The sequence below is a fragment of the Trachypithecus francoisi genome, unplaced genomic scaffold, assembly GCF_009764315.1.
Source record: "Trachypithecus francoisi isolate TF-2019V2 unplaced genomic scaffold, Tfra_2.0 Lachesis_group2, whole genome shotgun sequence".
Classification (NCBI taxonomy): Eukaryota; Metazoa; Chordata; class Mammalia; order Primates; family Cercopithecidae; genus Trachypithecus; species Trachypithecus francoisi.
This window is the reverse complement of record NW_022681465.1, coordinates 79,142,527-79,154,565: the sequence shown is the minus strand read 5'-3', so window position 1 is coordinate 79,154,565 and position 12,039 is coordinate 79,142,527.

Genomic DNA, 12,039 nt, shown 5'->3' with positions numbered 1-12,039 from the left:
AAAAACAGAAATGTAACAAAGCTCACATAACTACCACTTAGTTTAAAAAAAATTACTAACTCTTTTTTCTTCCTAATTTAGAGAAAGAGCAAAGGCAGCAATATTGAGTAAAACTATTGTACTGCATATCAAACACAAAAGCAGAATCTTAAATGGAAGGTATTATTTTCTCTTTACAAGGTCAATGTTCCCAGAGAACTAATAGCTAGCCTTAGCTATTGTGAAAAAGTATGATACTGTTGAATAAGACTACAACTAATACATCCCTAAAATAATTAAACACAAATGAAGAAAAAAGGTTGTCTTGCAAAATTAACTTCACTGCACCTATATAATACAGTTTTGAGGTAAATTATGTTATGAATTAAAATGGGCATATTATTTTGCTGATGTGTAAATACACATGAAATAAAGAAAATTGGTGTGACTACTTGGCATAGTTATGAACATCCTATTTGTTATATTTCTTTTACTTTCTTGTAGGGACCAGATTGGTGAAGTAAATGATGTGGAAGATTACAATCCCTGTGCATTTTACATCTTTAAAATTGACATGAATCTTTGCTACTCCATCTGGGATGAAAAAAATTAATGCTCTTTTTCTTACATATTGACATAGGCATGGGAGCTAATTTCAAAGATTTCCATTTGGGCTTCATCATTACTACATAGCTCTTACGTAAAGGCCACAGAATAATGTGGTGGTCTTGACAACCCCTCCAATATATCCATTTCACCTATATATGCAAAGATTTGTAAAATGGCAAGTGGGTATATCTGTGGACCCAGTGGAACTACGCTAATCTGGACCTGAGATAGGATTCTATTTACTACCTGGCTCCGACTCTAACAGGGGTTGATGATAGTACTTCAGGGTCCTGAGTATCAATGTGTCATCTTAGATCCTGTGTCCAATGATTACCTGAGAATGTCTATGGGTCCTGTTGGAAAAGGTCTCAAATAATCTTTATTACATACACTCGCAATGGTTTTACTTGGCATAGATCCTCTTGGTACCCAGTCTTTACTTCAATCAACGATTTTCATTCACTTCCAAAAGCTGGTTCAAGTATAGAAACTCAGTAAAAGATTCTGACTTGGGGATTTCTATCCTCTGATTCCCACCCACTCAACTTTGATTTTCTTTGACAGTTCAAGCAATATCTTTGTTGGATGCACCTGTCATGCCTCTAAGTGCCCTGTGTTCGTTAATCTTCTCCACAGTTTATCTGTACCCTTATTTGCCTTTGCTACTTATTATAATATTTGCACTCAAATGATTTTGATAGCTAATCATTGCAACTAGTCTCTATTACTTCAGGATCCTCTCATTCTCATTACTGTTAAAGATGCCAGTTCTACAAAAATATCTCCTACTGTCTGTCCCGGCCAATAGAGGACATCCATCAGTGAAATTATCAGCGATGCTTGTGCTCCACTCACTAGCAAATTCCATATTATTTTGGTAGATGGGCAATCCTCTGGACCTCTCTATGAAATATTGTCAACCGGTGGGTTTCCAGCTTCTCACAATATACCTGTTCTAGCAACCCCACTCTGAGCCTTTCATTCTCCACTGTCTTCTCTAGCAATTCTCACATTTCCTCATCACTCAGTTTGGGACATTACTTTCTCCAAATTTCCAAGAATCATAAAAACATTTGTTAGGAATATCTCCCAAAGTCCTTGTCCTTCTCAGGGCGTTAAATCTTGAATTATAAGAGAGTGATCCCTTAATGTTCTTTTATCCAATGTTACATTTTACCATTCTTCCTCTTTTTTTTTTTTTTTTAGATGGAATTTCCCTTTTGTTGCCCAGGCTGGAGTACAATTACATGATCTTGGCTCACTGCAACCTCTGCTTCTTGGTTCAAGTGATTCTCATGCCTCAGCCTCCCAAGTAGCTGGGACTACAGGCATGGGCCACCATGCCCAGCTAATTTTGTATTTTTTTTAAGTAGAGACGGGGTTTCACCATGTTGGCCAGGCTGGTCTCGAACTCCTGACCTCAAGTGATCTGTCCGTCTTGTCCTCCCAAAGTGTGGAGATTACAGGCATAAGCCACCATGCCGACCCAGTATATCATTATTTATCTAGCATCCATATATATTTTCCTAGACTCTGACAGTATATGTTAGTCATATCCTACAACTCCTTCATGTTTAATTTCTCTCCTTTCTTGTACAATCCAACAATCTTCTGATCAGGTTATGTTGTGATTTGTCTCAAGTCATTAGTATACTGGCCAAGAGGGAAGAGGAGAGGAGATATTGGTGGCGGGTTGGCAATATTTGGAAGGCAGTGGCCTCTGATCATCTTCAAGCAAGGGGTGAACTTTAGTCTCCAATAAGGAGGAATACACCACTTCTGCAGGCTTAGAATGGTTGTAACAATGTAGACATTCATGTAGAGATTAATATATAAGCACAATACCCATATATTTCCTTGCAAAGTCTCAGAGTTCTACTTCTTTCTAATCAGGATCATGATCATAACATAGGAATCTTGGCTAGAGGTGAAAATTAAATATTCTCTGGAGCCCAGATAGCCTAATAATTAAGTGTTGAGCTTGATTCCCAGTTTTTTTCTGTCAACTGCAAAAGATCAGCTGCCAAAGAGGTCATCTGGCTTTCATCATTCATCTTAAATTGATCACCTTCAGTTCTGTACTGTTAGCAGGTAACATTTCAGACAGCCAGAAAGTGTTGCTTGATCTTGAATGCACAATCTGAGTGGTGCACCACAATGTGTACTAAATACGGCTATAGGACAAGAGATGACACTTATTGAGGAGGATATTTTTAACAGAGAATAAATTATTTGGAGATTTTTTTTGGAAGTGATTGTGCTTAGGAAACAAAATACCTTGAGAACTGAAGCTCCAAGACAGCAAAGACAGCCATATTATCTAACTCATTTTGGTATGCATAACTATTAGCTAGTAATTCTTTTTTTGAACAGATTATCTTTACCAATTACAAAAACCTGTATGTGAATAAAACTAATTTAGCAGCTATCATGTAACCACCGAAATTGTGCTTTTGTGGCAATTAGTTTGGCTTATCATGTCTACTTAAGAACAATTTGAATGTTACAAGTAACGACAAATATTAAATATGCATGCAGGGCATGCTTTGAAAAATTCAAGATAAATTGACTCTAAGCAATTTAAAAAATAGTGAGCTTAGTACTTTGCTAGCACTGCCATAACTAAGTATCATAGTCTGGGTGGTTTAAACAACAGAAATTTATTTTGTCACTGTTCTGCAGGCTGAAATTCCAAGATCAAAGTTTCAGTAGGGTTGGGCTTCTTCTGAGAAGTCTCTTTGGCTTGCAGATGGCCACTTTTTTGTTGTGTCCTCACAGTCTTTTCTCTGTGCTCACACATCACTGGCATCTTTTCTACTTCCTATAAAGATTGGGCCCAACTGGCTTAAGACCCAACCCATTTGACCTCAGTTAAAGTTAATTACATCTTTAAAGTCCCTATTTCCAAATACAGTAACTTTGGAGGCTAGAGACACAAGATATGAATTTGGTGTGCAGGGAGGGTACAATTTTGTCTATAACAATGAGGTAATTCCCATAGGTTTATTTTCCCTAGATTAGATAATCTTCTGTACATATTGGCAATTCTCTCACTTACAAGTACAAATTCTGAGCTCCTCAAGCAAAATAGTAAGAATGAAGATTGTTTTCCTTTGCTTTACTGCTTCATCAATGTGTTTTGCCCACACAGTAACATACACTTCATATGCACACACATTTGCACACTTTCACACACACACATATACCTTACCTCTTTGGTCCAACTGATAGTTGAATAAATTTCTGGATCTAGAGGTTGAGAAGTGGCAATGAGAAACAATCAGTATTGGAAAAGAGAAGAAATTAAAAAAGAAAAAGAAAAAGAAAATAATCAAGAATAGGTTTCATCATATGCCCAAACTAAAGAAATGTAAGCTTTTTCTTTGCAGCTCCTTGTCAAAGTATAAATCTAAAAAAAAAAAAAAAACACAATAGTAAGCACATGTCATGATTTATGGAACCAGAAAGATGACAAAGCTTTTTCCAAAGACATCTTGAAAACTGGCATTCTATAACGTATAAAAAGAAAATACATTCTTAAAGGCATGATATTAGTTATAAAATTGGATGATTATCTACAGGGTATAAAAATATCATAATTTTTGATGTTATCTTCTCCAGTAGACAAATAAGAAAATCACTGCATCTTATCAGCTTTCTATAAGTTAGCTGCTGACTTTATAGAGGTAAGAAATGTCTAGACCTAAGCAATAGTAAATAGTATGTTAAACAAACTTACAAGTACCTAGGGAGTAAGATAACCTGAAGTGGGCCCGTTGAATAATATTGTAAGATTTCATTAAATGCTTAAACAATCATCTTTGTCTTATGTCTTATTTTGGAATATTTATTTATTAATATGCTTGTCCATGTAACCCAAGCAAAGTGTGGCCAAAATTACAGAGCAACAAGACAATATCGAAATGATTTTTGTTTTACCCTTTCTGTTAGGCCCATAATCTTATTATTAGCATTAAAGAAATTGCCATTAACTTATAATTATAGTTGATTAATTTTGAAATAAATTAGGTCAGCCATGGTTACAGGTAGAAGTGTAAGATCTAAATATTCTTCCTTCATATTATAAATAGTGAGTCCCTGACTGAAAATAATACTTAATAGGTTATAATAACTATTAAGAATTATAGATATATGCACCTCTGGTTTACTGCTTTATAACAATTGAATGTAGTTCTCTAAGGCATTGAAAGCAGATCTTTTGGAAAAACTCTACCATTTAGTGTAGCACATTTAAAAAATTTAAGATACCATCGACCAAGATGGCTCGACATTCTCCAAGGTTTGACTGAACTTAAGACAGGTTTCTTCCTGCCTCTAAGTGCTTGACCTCCCTCCCTCTCAAGATGGCTCTTACAGAGTTCAGATGGCCTAATCACAGAAGTCTTTCCTTTCCCTTTTCTTAGAGTATTTTCTTTAGAAAACTTTTAATTGAAAGTTGTTTCGCTCTCCCTATGAGATGTAAATTCTTTTAAAACCCTCTTGTCAGTTTTATAACCCAACAAATATCTTTCTCAAGGACCTGAGAGCCATCCCACTGAAACACAATCATCCAGCAAGATACAGTCCATATCTCCCAGTCTCTGTGAAAGAGTAGGAGCCTAACTTCAATAGATGCTGATTAGCAAGTACAGATGGCCTAATCACAGAGGAAAACATTTGTAAACTCAGGAAATAACTCAATCTGCTCAAAGTCCATTGATCAACCTTCCTAAAGTCCGCTAGTACTTTTCCAATAGCTCATCCCAGCCTTTAAAGACCATCTCATCATTTGTTTCAGAAGAGTTCAATTCAGACTGAGTTCTGCCCTCTCGCATTATAGAAACAGCCTTGTATAATAAGGTCTTCCTTGCTAATCTAACTTCGGTGAAATTTTTGCTTTGACAGCATTTTCTATAATGACTACCTCATTCCCCATGTAGCATATTTCTAAAATTGCCCTGTAGTTTTTTGTCTTAATTTCTGTATATCACACCAGAGTAAACTATTAAATCAACATTTTCTTTTACCTTTCTATTAGTAGAAAATAAAATTCAGTTGATTAGATGGATCAATATTGTGATACTTATTACTTGAAAAAAATAATTTCTGAAGACAACTCTTTGATATTCTAACTCTGAATGAAAAGAAAGACAAAAGTTAATGGTTTATTTGACCCAGTTAACTCTTTAAACAGAATCAAACTAAAAGAAACAAATTTGCAAAAAATTTACTCATGTAATTTTAACACAAAGTACAATACATTTTTCACTTCATCAATTTTAACAAAGATCTTTGAAGGTAGCACCTTCTCTGTTTAAAGATTCATCAGATAATTGAAAGCCTATTTAATTAGCAATTAGCTAAAGATTATAAACTAATAAAGTTTCATCCTTGAAAGGTGAGACAATATGTGTAATTTTTATGATATTCCAAAATGTTTGGAAGCAAAGGTGATCTCTGAAGAAATAAATGTTCATGATTCAATGATTCATTATTATGAATATTAACAGACTCCACAATAGCATTGTATAAAAATGAAATTGCTTAACTCTGGTCCTGCCATTCCTTTCTCCCAGTAGCAAATATGTACATTACTCCCTTTAATTCTTTTCCAATTCATGGGGAGAAATAACTCTATTTAAAGAACTGAGCTCATCTGTCACCCACATTGCAAACATGTTATTTAAATCAATTAATTTGAAAGGACTGAATATTGACCATCTTATTATATTAAAAAGGAGTCACCTAAGCCAGCAGTGATTCTTTTAATAGCATATTCTCCTATTATATTTAAAATGTGTTTATACATTGTTAACTACTTGAATGAGAATTAGGAGTACAGAAACTTAATGCCTAAGAATTAGGAGCCACTGTATATGAATATCAGAGATAAAGATGCAACATTAGTCATATAAAGCATCTCAGTATTAAAATGATTGAATTTACAGATAGTCCATTTACATCTAACATTATAGACACACGTTTCCCATTTTCTGACATCAGCAGTTACTTTTGGGGCTTTTTCTTTTATATGAAGGGGAAAAGTAACTCACATAGGATCTTAAAACAGACCCTTGTTACAAAGGACATATTAAAAAGAGAAAAACAAGTTTCTTAACAGGTATATTTCATATGTATATTGGAGGAGGCACCCAGAGAATGAGTAGTTCTCTAAGAGTTGGCTTTAAATTTCAGTGTATATAGCATATGAAACAAACAGCAGTAAATATTTAGGGTAGTGGCAGGACAGAGGAAAAGGATTTTCAGTCTCTACAGGTGGCAAATTGGGAGAAAGCAAATAACAGGCAGATAAAATTTAGTAAAGCTTTTTAACATAGATTACTTTGGTATCATATCCTGTGATACCATATGATGAGGGGCTAACACTGTCTTCAGTGGTTAACTTTTGTTCCTCCTGTTAGAGAGGTGGGCAGGATATCTTTTGTCTTTGAAAATCTATGTCTGGCTTTTAGTGAAACAGACGGAGGACAAAGAGCTTTCCTGCATCTACTTCTTCTTGTCTTCAGCTCAACAATCCTTCATGTTGTGTAGAGCCATATGCTGGTCTCTCCCAGTGGTTAATGGGCTTAATGTAGGTAACCAGAAGTTGCCACTTACGTAATGTTGTTGATGCTATGAATTATTGTCACTAGCATATTGGATTTCCACCAATTTGATGTTCTCATGCCTGTCTCTTCCCCATTCTCTCAAAAAACAACCAACCAAACAAAAACAACAAAAAATGACTTGGCCTGTATTTCAACAGGTATTTATTAAATACCTCCTATGTGCAAGGAAAGTTCTTGAAGTATACAGAAGAGAACAAGACAGTTAGGATCACCATTCATGGTGGCAGGGAGAGGAGATAGTCAGAGCTGATACGGTAAATAGAGCAGGGAAACATGGGATAGGGCTACTAATTTATATTAGGTAATAGGAGTGCTTTTTGTCAAGTGGTATTTGAGCAGAGACTCAAATGTAGTGAATGGGGGAGTCCTCCACATAATTGGAGAAGAGTGTTCAGGCAGAGGGAATAACAAATCCTAACTAAGACCAGAGCATTAGGCATTTAAGGATCAGCGAAGGGGCCAAGTTTTCCTTGAAGCTCATTGTATTAGTTTTCTGTGGCTGCTGCAAAGGTCATAGGTGAATTCAGAGACTTCTAGATTTGCAATTGGTTAAGGAAGATAAGCTTTATCTAAAAAGTTGGGGCCAGCAGAAAGAAATGTTAGGTTTGGCCTGTGGACATGACTTCTCCAGGCCCGTCAGGAAGAAATTTAGAACAAAAAGCAAGAGTCAGAGTCTAGACTTCTGTTCACCCTTACCTGAGGTTTACATGGAGAGGTGTTTTTTTTTTGTTTTGTTTTTGTTTGTTTTCTAATCTATCCATTGGGCTTTTTTTTTTCTGGTGGGGGTCCAGGTTTCCGAAAAACAACTCAGGGACATATGTTAAGATGTTATTTCTAGTTTCCATAGGGAAGCAAACATCTTGTGACTCTAGCTTATTTGGGTGGATATTGTTTAAGTTATCATTGCTTTTCTGTTTATCAGGTTGCTCATTTACTTTTTAAGGCTAGCTAGATGCCTGGAATTGCCCTTGATGGGACTCAAAATTTTTCCTTTATTTCCATGCTTAAGACAGGGACAGCAGGCCCCTAAAAGGGGTCTCTGCTCTGTCTCAAAGCCTCTATACATGAATGCTTTTTTGCCTTTCTGGCTTCTACTGGCTCCCAGAATTCTTTGGGTTATGACTATGTTATTCCAATCTCTGCCACTTACTTAATGGGTCTTCTCTGTATATGAATCTTCTCCTCTTTTGTCTCTAATAAGAACACTTGTCATTGAATTTAGGGCCCACCCATGTAATCCATAATGATGTCATCTCAAAATACTTAACTTAATGACACCTGCAAACACCCTTTTCCAGATAGGGTTATAATCCCAGGCTCCTGGTGTTAATATGCAGAAACTTTTTTTGTGAGGTCATCATTCAACCAATGACACTTACCTTAATAAATATGCTCCTCAGGGAAGTGACTGGTTTGAACTAATAGCAGGTGGGCTTTTCAGGAGTTAGCCTCAAATATACAGCAAAATCTTAGAAATTTTTCCCTTGTCTCCAGGATAGATCTTATATGCAGTTTAAAGATACCTTTTCTTTCAGGCAGTAAAAGTTCCACTTCTAACCAGAGGCTTAGAAATATGCTAACACAATGGTCCATTGGCATGACTGACAGTTTTGCTAAACTGTTGTGTTTTTCTTATGTCCTGACACAATTTTCTGCTGCTAAATTCAGGGAAAGCATCTCCCTGGATTTAGCATCTAACTAAGACAAGGGCATAGTGCATTCAAGAATCAGCAAAGAGGTCAGTCTTAGTATGCAGAGTCTCTTTTTAAAACTCTCATTGTTTGGGCCACTTAAACACACAGGCCTGCATTCATTTATAATGTGTTTTTGCATTGATTTATTTCCCCTATTAAAAGCATCAGCCATATATAAAGACACATACTTTAAATGTCTAATTAGTGTACCCCAGTTCTGCATTAAAGAAACAGAATTAATATGTGCTGAATGCACATGAACTCTAGAATCCAGTGGAATGGGAGCATGACATTTAGGCTATCATTAAGAACAAAAGGTTACAAATAATTACTGAGGGAGGAAAAGCATCTTTTGTTACTGTCTTCCAAGATTTTGATTCCATATTTGCCATTTAGACTGGTTGTTGGGAGGAATTTTAAGATAACTATTTGGAAAAATTTGTTGGCTTCAAGTAGGATCAAGATAATGTTCTTTTGCACTTAAATTTATTTTTAGTTCCTGAGTATTAAAATTTTAAAAATATGTTCATATTAACCTGCCTTTTGAAATTTAACAAACCTCTGTGCCTCAGATACATTTTTTTTCTTTCTCTAATTCTAAGATCTTGTATAGTGACAATTGTTTATTCGTTGAGCCATACTTCAACATCTAGGTAATTTAAAGGTCAATAAACAATGTAAAAGCAATTTCATGTATTTCCCTTTCATCACCTAATTGTCAAGAGTACATTTTGTAATATGGGACATGTTGTCAGCCTAACATCAGCATCATTCCCCCTCCCCTGCACTTCCTAACAGTTGCTCTTGCTTGAGTTTGAGTTCTTATTTCTAGTATTAAACATTTCCTATTTTTCCTTATTGTCCTTATTAATTACAAACACAGGCAAATAGGGTGATTATAAATAGACACTGTTAAGTAATTATTAGTGACGGAATAAATACTAACCTATATTGGGCAGTTTATTTGAGCCTATGGGACTATTTACTTGGCTCTTCCAAAGAAAATTGTCCTTTTGAATTTTGACATCACATATACTAAGAGAAAACAATATTAACCTGCATTGACTTGCTCAGCTCAATTGCTGGCAAGTAAGAAAACCCAGATCTTCCAAAGTTTTATTTTAACAATGCAGAGACACATACATCTTTATATGGTGTGTGTGTGTGTGTGTGTGTGTGTGTTTGTGTGTGTGTGTATGCGTGGTCAATTTTGTCGGAAAAAAAGTCTTTTTATGGTCCAAATAATGCATTGAATTTAGATGACTTCTAAATAATGAAACATTAGAATGCTGAATGCAGATGCATTTAACTTTTTTTCCACATAAGTTCTTAAGAAAATAGAGCATGAAGAGGGTTTTTTTTTCAAGTGATGTTCTAAGACTTTCTAAGGCTCTCTACTTAAATCAAGCATGTTTTTCTTCATCTATTACCACAATAGGCAGTATGTGCAGTCTCCATGATAGGCCACATATTTTACAAAAAGAAAGACTTTTCGGAATACATAAAAACATTCAGGAGTAGCAAATGCTATATAAGACTCTTACTTATCCTCTCCTCTATATTCAGATGTGTTCTTGGTGATTTGTTTCTAAAGAGTCATCTGGAATACATTCCAAAAAATTGTTGATGATATGCATCTCAGTGAGGTTTTTTTTTTGAGATAGACCTCCACTTTGATATGCAGACCTTTGCATTTAAGGGTTTTTTTGGTATTCTTTTATGAAAAAAAAATTAAAATTCAATTAACTAATTCCAGGAAGCACAAAATGCTGTGTATGGTATTCTGTATTTCATTTGTAAACCATTTTCAGAACTGGTTTATTTCAAATTTGTGCACCAGTCTACTTCCATTAAAATCAACAAGGGCATGTTGAGCATAAGAAAAAAAGACTCCACAAAATATTACTCGGCTTTCCTATGATTTTTAAAGCTGACTTTCATGGAAATGGTCCCTGGTACTCTCCTAGGTGCTGGGGAAACCACTGAGCTAGACAGACACTGGTCCTATCCTCATAGAGTCTATTAATTATACACATAAGTCATTTGCAAGTAGAGATAAGAACTAAAAATGATGTGGCATTTGAGTTGAGATCTGACTGTTAAGTAGGACATAACTAAGTGAAGAAGGATGAAGGCTTTCCAAGAAGAGGCCTACATGTAAAGACCCTCAGGATGGAAGGAACATGTGCATTTGTAGGAAGTGAAAGAAGGTAAGAGTTCCTGGATCATTTTATAAAATGGCCTTTTGTAGAATAGGTAACTATTTAGGCCCTCTAAAACCTATACCAGACACAGACCTACACATCTTTTATGAACAGAGTTTTCAAGAATTCTTTCACTTTCCTTTTTAGAAAATGTAAGTTGACACCAAATGCCATTTACATAAAAACAACCTTTGTGCCCAAGGTCTTGCGATCCCACTACTTGCATCAGTGTAGTCTGGATGTGAGACATCAAGTCAAAAGAGGGTATTTTGGAGCTTTAAGATTGAATGACTGCCCTGTTGGGTCTCAAACTTGCATGGGTCCTGTAACCACTTTGTTTTGACTGATTTCTCCCTTTTGGAATGGGTGTTTTTACCCAAAGCCTATACCCTCACATTGTATTTTGGGAGTGACTAACTTGTTTATTTTACGGGTTCATAGTAGGTGGAAAGAACTTGCCTTGCCTCAGATGAGACTTTGGACTATGGACTTTTGAGTTCATGGTGAAATGAGTTAAGACCTAGAAGACTGTTGAGAAGGGATGATTGTGTTTTTGTTGTGAGAAAGACATGAGATTTGGAAGGGGACAGGGATGGAATGATGTGGTTTGGATTTGTATCCTTGCCCAAATCTCATGCCAAATTGTAATCCTCAATATTAGAGGAGGGACCCAGTTGGAGGTAATTAGATCATGGGGGTGGGTTTCTCCCTTACTTTTTCTCATGATAGTGGGTAAGTTTACATGGGATCTGATTGTTTAAAAGTGTGTAGCACCTCCCCCTTTCCTCTCTTCCTCTTGCTCTGGCCATGTGAGATGTGTCTCCTTCCTCTTTGCCTTCCACCATGATTGTACATTTCCTGAGGCCTCCCCAGCCATACTTCTTACACAGCTTACAGAGCTGTGAGCCAATTAAACTTCTTTTC